This window comes from Suncus etruscus, chromosome 1 (genome assembly GCF_024139225.1).
Source record: "Suncus etruscus isolate mSunEtr1 chromosome 1, mSunEtr1.pri.cur, whole genome shotgun sequence".
Taxonomy (NCBI): domain Eukaryota; kingdom Metazoa; phylum Chordata; class Mammalia; order Eulipotyphla; family Soricidae; genus Suncus; species Suncus etruscus.
In genome coordinates, this window is record NC_064848.1 from 164,523,819 (window position 1) to 164,540,606 (window position 16,788).

A 16,788-nucleotide genomic window follows, 5' to 3' on the forward strand; every position below is an offset into this window, starting at 1 on the left:
TCTGCTCACTCATACCTTAGGAAAGTTGCAAGCCTACATGTCCTGCTCCTCTTCTTCACCTGAGGTGGTGCCTTAGTATCTGATACCATCCGTGCCTTATTTATATATTATTTCTCCTCTCTCTCCAGAATAGCACTTCATAGAGTGTAAGGATTTTTGCTTTGCTCTCTACTGTTTTCCCAGATCACACAAATAGAGACATAGATTGTTTATTGACTGCTAAAAGGATGAAGATAGAATGATTAATTTTTGGGGTCAGACCTGACCTGACGGCGCTCAGGGGTTACTCCTGGCTCTGTGCTCAGAAATCACTACTGGCTGGCACGGGGAACCATAAGGACGCTGGAGATTTAACTGAGGTCCGTCTTGGATCAGCCGTGTGCAAGGCAAACGGTCTACCGCTGCGCTATCACTTGGCCCCCCTAAAAATAATGGTTTTTCTTTTTTATTTTGTTTTTGGGCCACATCTGACCACTCTCAGGGGTTACTCCTGGCTCTGTGCTCAGAAATTGCTCCTAGCAGGCTCAGGGGACCATATGGGATGCCAGGAATCAAACCGAGGCTCATCCTGGATGGGCTGAGTGCAAGGCAAACACCCTACCTCTGTGTTATCTCTCTGGTCCCTAGAATGATTTTCATTTCAAAAAAATTTTTGGTTTGGGGGCCATACTCTGAGGTGCTCAGGGCTTACTCCTGTCTCTGTGCCCAGGGATCACTCCTGGTGGGCGAAGGACCATCTGGGATACCAGGAATTGAACCTTGTCAGCTGTGTGCAAGGTAAGCACTCCACCTGCTGTTCTATCTCTACAGCTCTAAGGTAGAATAATTTAAAAAGTCTTGCACTTTCCATCTTTTTTTTTTTTTGTTTTTGGTTTTTGGGCCACACCCGGTGATGCTCAGGGGTTACTCCTGGCTATGTGCTCAGAAGTCGCTCCTGGCTTGGGGGACCATATGGGACACCGGGGGATTGAACCGCGGTCCATCCAAGGCTAGCACAGGCAAGGCAGGGCACCTTACCTCTAGCGCCACTCGCCCGGCCCCTGCACTTTCCATCTTTAACAGAGAGAGTTCAGGAATTATGTGGTTGGCGGGACACTCTCACCCATTTCGATCGGCATCTGAGATGAAGTAGCCAGGAAAGAGACTGCTTACATGCAAAGCCGGAGGAAAGCTGGAACCTTCCTAGACATAGGAACTGGGCACATACTGCCTGACAGGAGAGTAGCCGGGCAGCTAGGCTTGGTCGATTCTCTAGCTCTATCCCCTCTGTCATGGTGAAGTGTAGATGCTAAAAACAGCAGCCATTCATAGGGTCTAGGGATCTTACATACAGAAGCCCTGGGATGAGTGAGTTGGATGTGGCCCCAGTGACAATTATGAGCTTCATTTAAATGTGTAAGTAGGCACTTAGATGAAAATGTCCTTGTGAAGGGAGTGAGGATGAGGGAGGCAATCAAGCCAAAGACCTCTCTGAATTTCTTTCCAGATGATCAGGATTAGTACCACCCTGAGATTATGTTGAAAATGTCAGTCCTGGGGCCGGGCGGTGGCGCTGGAGGTAAGGTGCCTGCCTTGCCTGCGCTAGCCTAGGATGGACCGTGGTTCGATCCCCCAGCGTCCCTTATGGTCCCCCCAAGAAGCCAGGAGCAACTTCTGAACACATAGCCAGGAGTAACCCCTGAGCGTCACAGGGTGTGGCCCAAAAACCAAAAAAAAAAAAAAGAAAATGTCAGTCCTTTAGCCCATCCTCAACCTTCTGAACTGGAAAGGGGAGGAGGGTATCTCTGACTCTACAGAACAGCGATCTCCAGAGGTTCCGCTCCAGCCCCAGTTTGAAATTCCCTGTTATGAAGTTTTATCTTACAGGCCAGTTATTATTTGGTGGCATCATGGTATAAGGGAAGGTCAAATAAAGTGGTGGTAGTGGGTGGCTTTCCTGACAGATGGTATTATGAGTACAGGTGAGAAATGAAAGTAAGGATGCTATGATCTAAGTTAGAAAGATCAGGAGCCAAGGACCCTTGATTTTCAGATATTTCCAGAGGAGAGATCAGTTTGCAAAAAGTCTATTTATTTTATTTTATTTTATTTTGGGGCCACACCCGGTGTGCTTAGGGGTTACTCCCTGGCTGTCTGCTCAGAAACAGCTCCTGGCAGGCAGGGGGGACCATATGGGACACCGGGATTCCAACCAACCACCTTTGGTCCTGGATTGGCTGCTTGCAAGGCAAACGCCGCTGTGCTATCTCTCCAGGCCCGCAAAAAGTACATTTAAAGTCATCATAGTTTGTCTGTCTGTCTGTCTGTCTGTCTGTCTGTCTGTCTGTCTGTCTGTCTGTCTATCTATCTATCTATCTATCTATCTATCTATCTATCTATACTATCTATCTATCATCTATCTATCATATTGGGGGACCCACAATGCTCAGGTCTTACTAGTGCTCTGCACTCAGAAATTGTTCCTGAGGTGCTTCCAGGGACTATGAGGATCTTCGGAATCAAATCCGAATGTCAAGATCGTGGGCTTCTAATTTACCTTGAACTTTCAAAAGGGCATTCAAGGAAGCTATGGTAGGATCTGTTATCCAGTATGGATCTATGTTCTGTTCAGGTGGGATAAAATGGGCTGCAGAGCTCAGTCCTCACTTTCAAAATAGTAATAGCAACAACAATTGAAATTAGGGAGAATGAAAGCAAGAGGCGAGAGCTTGCAAGAGCATTCTGGCTTAAGACAGACTTTGGCAGAGGACCTGTGTGAAAGAACTCATGAAGTGTGTTGCACAACTTTGGGGAGCCTGGATCTGGATCAGTGATGAGGATAAGAAGATAAACCAAGCCAGTTGTTTCTGCAGCCACGGAGTTTACAAGAGAAAATTGTACAACCATGAAGACTTTTTCTGGTTGGCAATTGCTGTAAGTGTGATGAGTGGGGACCTTTGATCAGGGTGTTGGTTTTTCAGGTTAGCAAGATAAAAGAGCACCTTGGGAACTAGGGGGAAGTTGAATGTTCTTGAATGCTGCTTGAAAGAGACTGAGAATGACCAGTTCTTAGCAGGCCTACAGTAGCAGTTACTTCCCATATCCCACTGCAGGGGTCTGGGGCCATATTAGGGAGACTGGAGGTTTTGTAGTAATATTTACTGACTTTTATCTAGTGACCTTCATGGCTCATTCCTCATAAAAATTCTATGGGGATAACTACTATCATCATCCCATGTTACTGGTGGGAGAACTCAGGCCTATGATCAGTAAAAGATGAGTTTGTACCCAGCCTGTTTGTTGTAGAGTGCCCCAGGCTCACGACAAATCATGTGGCACCCCCCCTCATTAAGCCTCTGGGAATGTCAATTGGGCTGAGGTAGACAAGGGACAGCCTCTTAGTGTTATTTATTTTCATTTATCAATTTATTATTCTCTTGGTCACAGCAAGCCATGAATCGAAATCTTACTCTTCTATCTTGGCACTCTGGAAATCACTCTTGAACAGGCCTGCGGGTGTCCTATGGCCTTGCTTGGGATTGATATCCCGGCTTGGGCCGTGTGCCAAGGAAAGCTGCCCCTACCTTACTTCAGCTCCATCCCAATATTTGTTGTATTTGTTCGTCGTTGTTTTATTTTAAGACTATCAGTGGTGGCTCAGCTGCTTTCCTGGCGTCTGAGCACACAGGGATCACTCCCTTCGTGCTCTGGGGGGGAAGCATAATGGTGGTACTGGAGAATCTAAACCAGGTCAGTTATGATAAGACAAGCACCCTCCCCGTTGTACCATTTCTCCAACCCTGACCTCATATTTTGGTGGGTTGATAGGTCCAGTGACAGACACCTTCCTCTGTCTCACCATTCCCTTTGATATGCAGACAGATCATTGAACAATCAGCTCCAGAACAAGCAAGTACTTTAGACCCCTTCCACTAGATGGCGAACCCTAAACCCACAGTGAAATCCTGGAACCTTCACTGTCCCCCGTACCCCCCCCCCCCCATCTCCCACGATTCCGCTGCAAGAAAGAAAGGAATCACAGGACGTGCTCCACTCTAGTCCTGGATGGAAAGAGTGGGGTGGAGAAGGGGGCGGCCCGAATCTTTGCCCCACCCCATCCGGGGTCTCGGAAGCCTCTAGGCTGGGAAGGGAAGACAGAGGACCTCCCCCAAGGTTCCTGCTCCTGGGGAGGAGCCGGCGTGGTGCAGCCAGTCCCGGACGCCGAGGCGTGGGGGCAAGGCCGGGGCTGCAGAACTGAGTCCTCGAAGGCGCGGAGGGCCGTGCGGGCGGCGGCAGGTGCAGGCGCGGACTACAAGTCCCGGCATGCCCCGCGCGCCGACCCCGCCCCCCGCAGCCACTTAAAAGCCCGGGAGCCGCTGCCGTCGGGTGGGTCGGTCGCCTCGGCTTTCGCTTTGCAGCTTTGTCAGCCGCGCTGGCTGGGCTGGGCTGGGCTGGGCTGGCTGGCTCGCGAGTCTCCAGCTCCCCCGCCCCGGCCGGCCACCCCGCGGCCCCGATGCCGAGGTATGGATAGAGCGGCCGCGATGGGGGAGGCAGAAGGAGCCGGGGGCCCCGGGCCGCCGCCGCCCCGCCGCCCGGGCGCTCCAGCAGTGCGGGCAGCTCCAGAAGCTCATCGACATCTCCATCGCCAGCCTGCGCGGGCTGCGCACCAAGTGCGCCGTGTCCAACGACCTCACCCAGCAGGAGATCCGCACCCTGGAGGTGAGGGTCGGGCTGCATGCACCCCCATGCATGCAGGGCCGGAGGCTCCCCTGCCCCGAGGTGGCCGCTGGCGAGGACCCCGCTGCACCCCTCCTCGCCTTGGGCGGGCTTTGGGGGGGACCAGGGCTGCAGGCGCCGGGAGAGGGGAGGCGGGGCGCTGACTCCCTCCCTTCTTCCCCCACGCGCCCCGTTTCCAGGGTGCGGGGCGACCCGGCTCGCCCTCCTGCGGAACCTCGCCTGCACTTTTATTTTTTTGCCCGTGTGGAAGCCGAGCGTTTTTGGGGTTCGGGCTGGGGAGACCCTGGAGAGGACGCCGACCTCTGCCATCGTCTCTCTCCTCCACCCCCCAAACCCTGGGCCCCAGATCCGTGTCGTCCCTTCCCTTCCTTCCCTTTCCCTTCCCTTCCCTTCCCTTCCCTTCCCTCCCTTCCCTTCCCTTCCCTTCCCCTTCCCTTCCCTTCCCTTCCCTTCCCTTCCCTTCCCTCCCTTCCCTTCCCTCTCCCTCCCTTTCCTTCTCTCCATTCCCTCCCTTCTCTCCCTTCCTTCTCTCCCATCCCTCCCTTCCCTTCCCTCCCTTTACTTCCCTTCCCTTCCCTTCCCTTCCCTTCCCTTCCCTTCCCTTCCTTCCCTTCCCTTCCCTTCCCTTCCCTTCCCTTCCCTTCCCTTCCCTTCCCTTCCCTTCCCTTCCTTCCCTTCCCTTCCCTTCCCTCCCTTTCCTTCCTTCCCTTCCCTTCCCTTCCTTCCCTTCCTTCCCTTCCTTCTCTTCCCTTCCCTTCCCTTCCCTTCCCTTCCCTTCCCTTCCCCTTCCCTTCCCTTCCCTTCCTTCCCTTCCTTCCCTTCCCTTCCCTTCCCTTCCCCTTCCCTTCCCTTCCCTTCCCCTCCCTTCCCTTCCCTTCCCTTCCCCTTCCCTTCCCTTCCCTTCCCTTCCTTCCCTTCCCTTCCCTTCCCTTCCCTTCCATTCCCTTCCCTTCCCTTCCCTTCCCTTCCCTTCCCTTCCCTCCCTTCCCTTCCCTTCCCTTCCCTTCCCTTCCCTTCCCTTCCCTTCCCTTCCCTTCCCTTCCCTTCCCTTCCTTCCCTTCCCTTCCCTTCCCTTCCCTTCCCTTCCCTTCCCTTCCCTTCCCTTCCCTTCCCTTCCCTTCCCTTCCCTTCCCTTCCCTTCCCTTCCCTTCCCTTCCCTCCCTTCCCTTCCCTTCCCTTCCCTTCCCTCCCTTCCCTTCCCTTCCCTTCCCTTCCCTTCCCTTCCTTCCCTTCCCTTCTTCCTTCCCTTCCCTTCCCTTTCCTTCTCTTCACTTCCCTTCCTTTCCATTCTCTTCCCGTCCTTCCCTTCCCTTCCCTTCCCTTCCCTTCCCTTCCCTTCCCTTCCCTTCCCTTCCTTCCCTTTCCCTTCCCTTCCCTTCCCTTCCCTTCCCTTCCTTCCCTTCCCTTCCCTTCCCTTCCCTTCCCTTCCTTCCCTTTCCTTCCCTTCCCATTCCCTTCCCTTCCCTTCCCTTCCCTTCCCTTCCCTTCCCTTCCCTTCCCTTCCCCTTCCCTTCCCTTCCCTTCCCTTCCCTTCCCTTCCCTTCCCTCCCTTCCCTTCCTTCCCTTCCCTTCCCTTCCCTTCCCTTCCCTTCCCTTCCCTTCCCTTCCCTTCCCTTCCCTTCCCTTCCCTTCCCTTCCCTTCCCTTCCCTTCCCTTCCTTCCCTTCCCTTCCCTTCCCTTCCCTTCCCTCCCTTCCCTTCCCTTCCTTCCTCCCTTCCCTCCTTCCCTTCCCTCCTCCCTTCCCTCCCTTCCCTTCCCTTCCCTTCCCTTCCCTTCCCTTCCCTTCCCTTCCCTTCCCTTCCCTTCCTTCCCTTCCCTTCCCTTCCCTTCCCTTCCCTTCTTCCTTCCCTTCCCTTCCCTTCCCTTCCCTTCCCTTCCCTTCCTTTCCCTTCCCTTCCCTTCCCTTCCCTTCCCTTCCTTCCCTTCCTTCCCTTCCCTTCCCTTCCTTCCCTTCCCTTCCCTTCCCTTCCCTTCCCTTCCCTTCCCTTCCCTTCCCTTCCCTTCCCTTCCCTTCCCTTCCCTTCCCTTCCCTTCCCTTCCTTCCTCCCTTCCCTTCCCTTCCTCCCTTCCCTTCCCTTCCCTTCCCTTCCCTTCCCTTCCCTTCCCTTCCCTTCCCTTCCTCTCCGGCTGCAATTCCGAAAAGTGCGTGCTGAAAAGACATTTTTCACCGTTGAGGCATTTGGTGCTTTCCTTGCAGGCTGTCTTCCCCGCTCCAAACGGAATTAACAGCGTCTCCCCCACCCACCAGGCCCCTCCAAACAAACGCTGGATCTGGGTTTTAGGAAGGGTTATGCTGGGAAGGAGACTGTGACACTTTGGAAGGGGTGCTGAGGAAGACCACCCCCCTCCTCCCAGGGTGAAGAAATGCCGTCCTTCTTTCAAGGGTGGGGGGAGAAGTACCAGCATCAAGAAAGGACTCTTGGGTTCTCAGAAAGGGGAGTTCCTCATAACCTGACAATAGAGAGAGGGAAGTTAGTGGACCCCCCACTTGCTTTTGTCCTAGAGCTTGCCTAGGAAGGCTGTTGTGACTGTCCAGGGAGCAGTTAATAGTTGTTCTGTCTGCAAGAAGGGCTGTCTGTGGAGTGGTGCATTGCCCATCTGGTTTCCAGCAGGTCGGAGGATGTGTTTTTTTTTTTTTTCTTTAGAATCTTAATTTCTCACCCTACCCCCCTTATTGATAATTGCCACTGCCAGCTGTCATTGACTGGTGGTTTGCAGCGATTAGTCCAAGACCCAGTCTTCTTTCTGTGCATGGCCACAAACCAGAACCCTGTTTGAGGTCAAACCCTCCTCTTAAGTTTTGTTTCTTCAAAGCTACCAAATCAGGGACATGGGCAGTATTCACTCAGTGTTGGCCATTATTTTTGTTACAGTTGCTATAGCAGTGCTGACCAGGGCCTCCTGTAAAAAAAACAAACCAACCAACACCCCCCCCCCCTCCTGTTCCCCAACTCTTCACCCTCATGGACTTTTCTGCATGCAGGCTGCTGTTTTCCAAGTGGAGAGAAAACTGGTTTCTTGAACACAGCCAAGTATGTTTGCCCAGCAAAATGCAGTTTTGAAGCCAACACATTAGGGGGCCTTCTGGTTGGAAGGGTTTGTGGTCAGCAGTCTGTGCCTGGCCAGGTACTCTTGTCTGGGCAGGAAAGCGCCCTTGCCCTGCTGTTTTGGCTTCTGGTGGATGCAAAGTGCACCCGCTCTCAATGCCAGCGCAAAACCCTTGGCTGGGTCTACCCTGGAAATGCTTGGCTGTGCCGACTGCCCCACCTTCCAAAGTGGCTCCTTCCCATGAAAGGTGAGCTCTGGGCCAGAGCATGCAGCTGGTGGCTCTGTGGCCTCCCACCCTTGTGTCTGCAGATTTGGCAGCTATAAAGTCTTGCCAAGGCTCCAAGAGGGTCAGCCTCAGCTCTCTGTCCTCTCTACTGTCAGGTGATTCAGGGTCTAACCCACTCTAAAAAAGACCCTTGTGATGCGTGGATGGACGTTCATACTCCTGGAGTTCCTCAGGGTTGCCACCAGCTAGTTTGGGGAAGTCACTTTATTCTGGAGGCCACAGAGCTTCATTACCTGAACCAGGAAGTGGAAGTGTCTCATGGTCTTAAATTCTGTGCTGGAACGAGAAGGCCTCTATGGGCTAATGCCAGTGCATGTCATGCTGCCCCATTTGAGGGTATCTGGGTGAAGAAGGGTTCTGAGAGGTTCAGATAGCAAACTCATGAGATTAGTGGGAAGTCTATTACTGAGGAGAGCAATTATTGCTAAAGAATCACCTGCACTTATGCAATTCATATATATGAGAAATTTATTGCTGAAGAGTCCTGAGGGGAAGGGTGGAGGAAAGGAGAGAGATGAGAGTGTGGAGGAAGTAGAGTCACACCCTTGACATCCCACCTGGGGTTCATCTTGACCCCCCCTTGGGCAAGTTTCATATTTGAGGCACCCCATGTAAAACGGGGTTGATCTGGCTGCAGTGTGTAGTGTTTTGTGGTCTGTTGTGGCACAATTTTTCAGTAAGCTTATGGTAGGAAGAATCAGGTGCATTCCACCAGGGTCACCCACAGGGCAAGCTGCTCCTCTACCTGGCTCTAATTTTCCACAAGTGGGTGATGATCCCAGCAGTCTGGGTGCCCAATGTGGTGTGTAGTGCAGTTAGTTGGGCTTGTGGTGATGCCCATTCTGGCTTCCTTCCTGCTCTGCCTGTTGGCTCCTCTCCAGCCCCAGCCCAGGGCCCCAGGGACAGGGCCTGCAACATCAAGTGTCTTGCTTTCAAGAAGATACTGGTCATTGGATTGGCTTATGTAGCCACTCTGGGCTTCTCCCCTGAGACTCTGAAGCTGTATCCTTGGTGGCTTGTGGTAAATAATCTCTCAGTGAGAAACTGCCAGGAGCTGATCCTGGATGCCTTGACCTGTTGTGCAATTGGGGTCTGAGTAGAAAGTTGGGTTGGTGTGTGGAGGGAGCTGTAGGGATGTGTTTCTGGCTCCTAGAGGTGGTCCTGTTTGAACCGAAGGGGTACTGTTTGTATCCTTCCCATGATGCAGTGTGTGGTACTCTTTTAAAACTCCCTGGAAACCCATTGGCTGCCATCATCTACATTTTCCTCTATGTGGAAAGGAAGGACAGAATGGAACTGAAATTTGAACCTGCAGTGGAAGACAGAAAGCTTCCTAGGAGACCATCATTGGGGTCTGAGTGCCCTTCCTTCCACATCCCCAGGCAAGGGCAGGTGCCCTCATTCTCTAGATGTGTTTCTATCTAGCACTTCTAGCCAATTCATTCCTGCATGTACTCAGCCTCCAAGGGTGGGGGAGCCTTGGGAAAGGGTGGGGTGCTGCCCTCCTGCATATCTGGATCTGGCTGTGCACATACAGACATGCACTCAGTAGATCTCAAGGAATAATTCATTTGTCCACTGAGCTCCTGGCAAGCAAGTCAAGATGATGTGTTCATCCATCTTGGGGGACCCTTTCAGTTAATAGGGTGCATTGGGAAAATAGCAGTAGTGACTCCAGTGCCAGTGAGTGCTGGAATACAGAACTCTGGCTGAAGGAGGGGCCAGTCCAGCTTCCTGCTTTTGTGGAGCATGATCCCAGATTCTTGTTTTGTCTAATTTTGTTTTGAGCCACAAGTTGCAGGTGGGGTTTGGGGGACTATATGGTGTGCTAGGGATTGAATCTGGGTTGGCCTTATGCAAGGCAAGTACCCTATGCTCTGTACTACTCGGGCCCCCTAAAATCTTGGTGATTTGTTTGATGGATCATCTCTGCAGACATGATGTGAGATACACAGCCATGCTACTGCATTCCTCTGCTCTGTTTCTGCTTTAGCTCCTCAACCAATTTTAACCTTGCACTGGAGGTCTTACCTCCTCGTATCCCTGAAGGGTTACAGAACAGGACTTTTCCCCTTGTTTGAGGGGTCCACTTTTGCCCTGGAAACTGTCCCTGGTGGAATCTTTCACCTAAGTCAATGGTGACTTGGATTGGGGTTGGCTGTCCTTAGACTGGGAGCATGGGGAGGGCAGGGAGGAATGGGGCCAGACCTGATGCCTGGGTTAGTGTGTGTGCCACTGGTTTGTGCTGGGGATAGTGATGGGGATACTCCTTTCTCTGTGGGATGGACCCTGAGTCTGGGAGGGATACACTCCACAACATAATTATTCCTTCTGGCTGTGGTCTCGAGAGGGCCTGTGAAGGCTTGGGTGGCAATGTCTGCAGTGGGGAGTGAAGAGGAGCATGTCTGCAGTGGGGAGTGCAGGGAGAACAGCCAGCTAGTAGTGGCTTATTGCTTATAAGAGAGGCTGATTGCAATAGTTTTTAGTTTTTTGAGAGTGAAAAAAAAAAAAGAACTATGTGTGTGTGCACGCATGGAGGGGAGAGAGAGAGAGACAGAACGAGAACTGTTTTGGTCCTTTTGGCGTTATAAAGAATGACTTGAGCACCCAGAGGCTCAAGGAAATGGGAAATGGAGAAAGACATATGCCTGCACACCTCTTCTGTGTTGAGCTCCCACCAAGGTCTTGGCATGAGTGACTCCATTTAATGTGCACAGGGGATTTTATCATTTTGCAGACAGGCTCTTTTGGCTCTGAAGGAGTAAGAGTGGTTAGTAGCTGGTTGAAGTTGAGTGACTTGGTCTTTCAACTCAAGTTCTAAACTTTGCAGCTGCCTCTTGCAAATGTGGTGGAGGGGTTCTGGTCAAGGTCATGGCTGCTGGGCTGCAGGAAATGGCCACTCACTAACAAAAGGGCGGGTCTAAGAAAACTGACTTGATAGTAAGTCAGATGACTAGACTTACTAGTGGGGGGGGACCCTGGCTGAGCTGGGACTTGTGTCTGCTTCTCTTAGTCCAGCCAGCACATCCGCAAAGACAAGTCAGCAAACCATGACATCATCAGCTCTGAGTTACTCTCATTCTGAGAAAAGAGAAGCAGCCTAGAGATCACCTTACTCAGATGTTTTTAAATGGATACCTTCTTATTCTTTCTGAATCACTCCTTGTTGAACAGTGTATTCTTGAACATTCTATGTATGTGAAAATACTTTTAAAATATTTAGGATAGGGACTGGAGACCTAGTTCAGTGGGATGAGTGCATCCTAGAAGCCTGGGTTTGATTCATAGTACTAGAGCAGAGAGGGGATCAATATCCAAGCACTGCCAGGCATGGTCCAAAACAAACAAAGAACCATGTAATATATGTACACAACAAAAATATAATGCACCAAAAGGAAACATCAGATTGTCTGGTTAGAGTTAGTTTTTTTGTTTGTTTGTTTGTTTGTTTGTTTTCCTTTTGTGAGAGTCATACCCAGGGTGCTCAAGGGACCCATGAGTTGCTGGTAATAGAATGCATGTAGGATGTGCTTTAGGACTTGAGCCACAATTTCAGTCCTCAGAGTTAATTATCAGTAGTTTTATGTAGACTGGGTAATTCATGTGTGAGACTCTAGGCTTGATCTCTAGTATTGCAAAAGTAAAAGACATTTTAAAAATTTGCTTTATATTCTTCCAGTGTTTGGTTTATTATGTATTTACTGTTGGTGTTGGAACTGAACCCCGAACCTCATGCATGCAAGGCAGGTGCTTTAATGCTGACATTCCTGGCCTCATCCTGCATCTTTGTTCTCTACAGTTTTTTGGGGGTGCCACACCTGGCGGCACTCAGGATTATTCTTGGCTTTGCACTTATAAATTACTCCTGGCAGGCTCAGGGGACCGTATGGGATGCCGGAGATCGAACCAGACATCGAATCACATGCAAGGCAAACACACTACCTGCTGTGCTATCGCTCCATGGCCGGCCCCTGTTCTCTACATTTTAAGCGTGAATGTATCAGGATACATTTGAAGAGTAGTGTGTGTTTTTATCCTAAATTTATGGAACCAGTCCCCAAGTGTTGACCCTGTAGGCAGTTTCTGAGCCCTGTGATTATAAATCATGCTGCAGGAGTTTCTCTTCCTAGGAGTGGAATTTGTGGGGTCAAAGTGTATGGACACAGTTAACGTCAGTTCTATTCTTGAAGGCCTTTGGGGCATAATAACTCCTCCCTCCACTTCCCCTAAAGCCCCCCCCTCCCTTGCTGGAATACTAGGAGTGATAAAATGACAGTTTTGCTATTGGATCTGCATCCAACCTGAGGAGTGGAGATTGGATATGAACCCTGTAACTGAAGGTCTGGGGTATGTGTCCTGGTATGTTTTCTGTGGTTGGCTATAGTGAAGGAAGTCCTGTTCCTTTGTAGATTAACCAGTGAGAAGCATGAGTTTGCTAGGCTCCCAGAGGCCAGGGGCAGATCTCTCCAGGTCGAAGCCTCTGGGCAGCACATGGCTGTATGGTGGGTAAATTCTGCAACATTTGAGGCTCGTGGACAGCATCTCAATACTAAATGGTATTCTCAGTTTCATTGGCCATAGGTATCAGAGAGCTGTTTGGGGTACATGGCTTTGGGATGAGTGAGTGGAAGTAAGAAGATGCTAAAGGATCTTAGGATTTCCTTCTGCTCTAGCCCTTTCAACTTGTGGTTGAGAAAATGGAAAGCCTGAAGGATAAATAACTTAGCAGAATCTCTAAGGGAATAAACCATACTGAGGAAAAAAGATGCAGGGTTAAGGGAGCATTGAACTTGGAGTCAGACCTGAGTATGCAGGTCCTTGAGTGAGAAGTTATCCTCCTGACTGCTTTCCTACCCTCTTGTGATGGAATATTGGGGGGCTACGTTTAAAGGAGTTTTCTGCCAGAGGAAGTTAAATGGGTTTGGTTTCCAGTTTCCTCTCAATACCTTAGGTAATATGGTACTGGAAGGCTTTTTTTTTTTTTTTTGGTGGGGGGGAGCAGCCCCATTCCTGTTGGTGGGGCCTGTTTTTGTGTGTAGAATGCTAGGGATCAAACCCAGAGTCTTGTGAATATAAGGCATAGGGTGGGACCTTTGTTAAAGCCAATCTGTGGCTGGAGTGAGAATAGTTAGGTTAGAACAAGATAGGGCATTTGCCTTGCATGCCTGACTGCAATGCTGACTCGGGTTCAATCACCAGGATCCCATGAGCATGCTCCCCAAAGGAATCCCCCCAAAAGAAATAAAGCCTATTTGCTCAATGGGCTGAATGAATGATCTGAGTCTTTAAATAAGAACATGTTCTTTTTCTGTTTTCTATTTGTTGCTGTGCTGGGGATGGAACCCAGAGCCTCACACATGCAAAGGTGAGTTCTACTGAGCCACATCTACAGTTTTTTTTTTTTTTTTTTTTTTTTTGGCTACACCCGGCGGTGCTCAGGGGTTACTCCTGGCTGTCTGCTCAGAAATAGCTCCTGGCAGGCACGGGGGACCATATGGGACACCGGGTTTCGAACCAACCACCTTTGGTCCTGGATCGGCTACTTGCAAGGCAAACGCCGCTGTGCTATCTCCCCGGGCCCACATCTACAGTTTTATGTGTGCTTCTGTCCTTCACTGAAAGACCCCTGGGACTTGGATGACTGAACCTCTATTGCTACAAGGCTTAGTATTTGTCCATTCCTGCAGATTTTCCATTTTTATCCCAGAATACATGGTTGTTATTTGGGTTTGGTGCTGAGGGTGTAATCCAGGGCTCCATGCATGTTGAACATGTGTTTTCTCTCTGAGTCCAGGCCTGTTGTGATTTGAATGTCAGGATGATATTATAAACTGTTGTTATTGCTTCCAAAAGACACAAGCATTTTATTTTTTATTTTTATTTTTTATTTTTATTTTTTTATTTTTTTTACTTTTTGGTTCACACCCAGCGGTGCTCAGGGTTTACTCCTGGCTGTCTGCTCAGAAATAGCTCCTGGCAGGCACGGGGGACCATATGGGACACCGGGATTCGAACCAACCACCTTTGGTCCTGGATCAGCTGCTTGCAAGGCAAACGCCGCTGTGCCATCTCTCTGGGCCCAAGCATTTTATTTTATTTTATTTATTGTGGTTTTTGGGTCACACCCGGCAGTGCTCAGGGGTTACTCCTGGCTCCATGCTCAGAAATTGCTCCTGGCAGGCACGGGGGACCATATGGGACGCTGGGATTCGAACCGATGACCTCTTGCATGAAAGGCAAACGCTTTACCTCCATGCTATCTCTCCAGCCCCCCAAGCATTTTATTTTTAATCGCTAAGACATAAGCTTTTTTTTTGTTTTTTTCGGGCCACACCCTTTTGATGCTCCTCAGGGGTTACTCCTGGCTAAGCGCTCAGAAATTGCCCCTGGCTTGGGGGGACCATATGGGACGCCTGGGGATCGAACTGTGGTCCTTCCTTGGTTAGTGCTTGCAAGGCAGACACCTTATCTCTAGCGCCACCTCACCAGCCCCAAGACACAAACTTTAACTTAGGTGCCTTAGTATCTATCTTTCTCTACTGTTTGTGGAGATACTAGATACTAACATTGGAACAAATGTTAGCATCAGGGCTGGAGAGAGTACAGCAGTTAAGGCGCTTGCTTTGCATGTAGTCAACCCAGGTTCAATCCTTGGTAGTCTATTTGGTTCCTTGAGCATTGGAGTGATTCTTGAATGCAGAGCTAGGAGCCTTTAGCATTGCCTGATATGGCCCTAAAACAAAAACAAAAATATCAGGATAAAAAATGCTTTGCCAATGTATTCCCAGGCATGACTATTTCTGTCTGAAAGAGTCTTGGTTCATAATGTCATCTATATAAAACATAATATATGGGGCTGGAACAATAGTACAGCCCCAAACTCAAAAACCAACCAACGAAACAAACCCCAAACCCCAAAAGCCCAAAACCAAACAACATATACTATACCACACATGCCTGCTATCTTTTTCTGTTGCCTTGGCCTTGGTGGGTGTCAATGTTCTTTTTAACTGGATGAGTTGTCTTGTCTTTCACAATAATGGAGTGGAAGTCATCCTGTTGCCTTGCGGTTCTCCCTCCCCTTTCATTTTTCTACCCTCAGAATATTGCAAGAATGAATAAAGATTTGTGTTTCACATTTTTAGAAAGAGCAGGAGGTGGGGGAAAGAGCGTAAGGCAGTATATGGAATAGATCAGTTATGGAGTGATGGTTAGAACAAATAGCTTATTACCGCTTCAACTGTCTATTGAATCTGCAGTATACTGATTCTGAAGGTTTTGTTTTCTGCAAACCTGATGAGGAAGCTGCTCAGAGAGTGCTGAGGATTTTTTTTGGCAAGGTGCCTGGAGGTTTTGAGTCCCAGTTGTCAATTTATTTGTGTTCGGTTTCAAGATGAACAATAGGATTAGCTTTCCTGATGGTGCCCACAGAGCTTTGGTGGCTGGGAAAAAAGAAAAGGCTTCGGTCATACTTTAAAAAAGTGACCTGAGGGCTAGAAAGAGAATTCAATTGATTGAGCCTGTGTTTCAGTGTGTACTGAGTATGACTGAGTATGGGGGAGGCCTGAGTTTGATCCCTGGCACTTCATGGTGAGCCAAGTACTGGACTTGACCCCAAATACAAACAAACAAATATTGTGATCTGACCATTCTCACTCACTGAGACATCAACTCTGGGGTTTCTTTTCTGGGTCTAGGGTCATAACAAAGAGTTAATTCTGTATTCCCTAAAAGATTATTTTTTGCAGACTCTCCCATGAAGGGGCTTGGATAAGACCCCTAATGAGGGATCCTGAACTTGCTTGTTTGGGAATTGTTTTCCCACTTGTATATTCTTGGTGAAAGATTGCCTTAGGCTACAAGCAAGGAAGGGACCAGAAAATGGGGGGAAGTGTAGTTTCAACAACCACTGTTGTGAAGATTTCTGTTTTTAGGCATCTGAGTTTTAGTTTTTAGGTGTTTTTAGTAGTCTGAGGCTCCATTTAGAGCTCACATTAAAGTTCACAATTTTGTAGCTCACTATGGGTGTTCCTGGGAGGCAGTATGTGTCTGAACCAGGGTCCAGCACACAGAACCACTTTTCATTTCATTCTTGCGAGGACATGAGGAGAGTATGCCTAGTAATATCTGTGTATGCAGGGTCCTGTCCTGTGTTCTTGGCCCTGTAGACAAGCCAGTGTGGGGCAGAACCTACACCCAGGACCACTGCAATGGTGGCTGAGACCCTTGCAGATGGCTGTGGGCATGTTGGAGCTTGGGGCTGCTGAGGGCAGGGGAAGGGCTGGGCTGCAGATGAGGAATGCTTTTTAAAACAAAAAAGGAAATGCTGGCTCAGAATGGGGAGGAAAGGAAGCAGCTTCCTGTTTCTGCTGTTTGAGAGGAGGAGCTTCTCTGGCCCCTGGGCCAGTGGGCCACTTGAAGTGTACTGGAGTCATGGCTGTACCCCACTGCTGAGCTCTCACCAGTAGAGTGCCAGTCACCTTTTTACCTTTCCCCAGGTAACTCATCTAATGGACTGGTGGATTCTAAAATGAATGTTTCTGCATGAAGGTTTTCCAACATATACCATGGGGGCTGACATTCAATTGGTCTGTCATTTTACCTTACAGCAGGCCCCTGGTTAGGAGTTTATGTAGCATTTACACCTCACAACAATGATGAATGAGGCCTTTGACATTTTTTTCAGTTGGGTCCACTAATTGGTGTTTGAGGAGCCAGTGCTGTTCCTGGTGGTGCCA

At 49.7% G+C, this 16,788-nt stretch overlaps 2 protein-coding genes across 2 annotated transcripts in view; one reads left to right on the plus strand and one right to left on the minus strand.

Annotated features, from left to right (window-relative positions):
• Window positions 1–16,788, minus strand: part of PIGS (phosphatidylinositol glycan anchor biosynthesis class S) — a 1,033,024-nt gene that overhangs the window by 49,496 nt on the left and 966,740 nt on the right. The window lies entirely within an intron of this gene.
• The window catches only part of KSR1 (kinase suppressor of ras 1), a 159,913-nt gene continuing 147,594 nt past the window's right edge, over window positions 4,470–16,788 (plus strand). The window contains 1 exon segment of the mRNA XM_049772774.1: window positions 4,470–4,698. The gene's annotated coding sequence lies outside the window, so the exon portion shown is untranslated.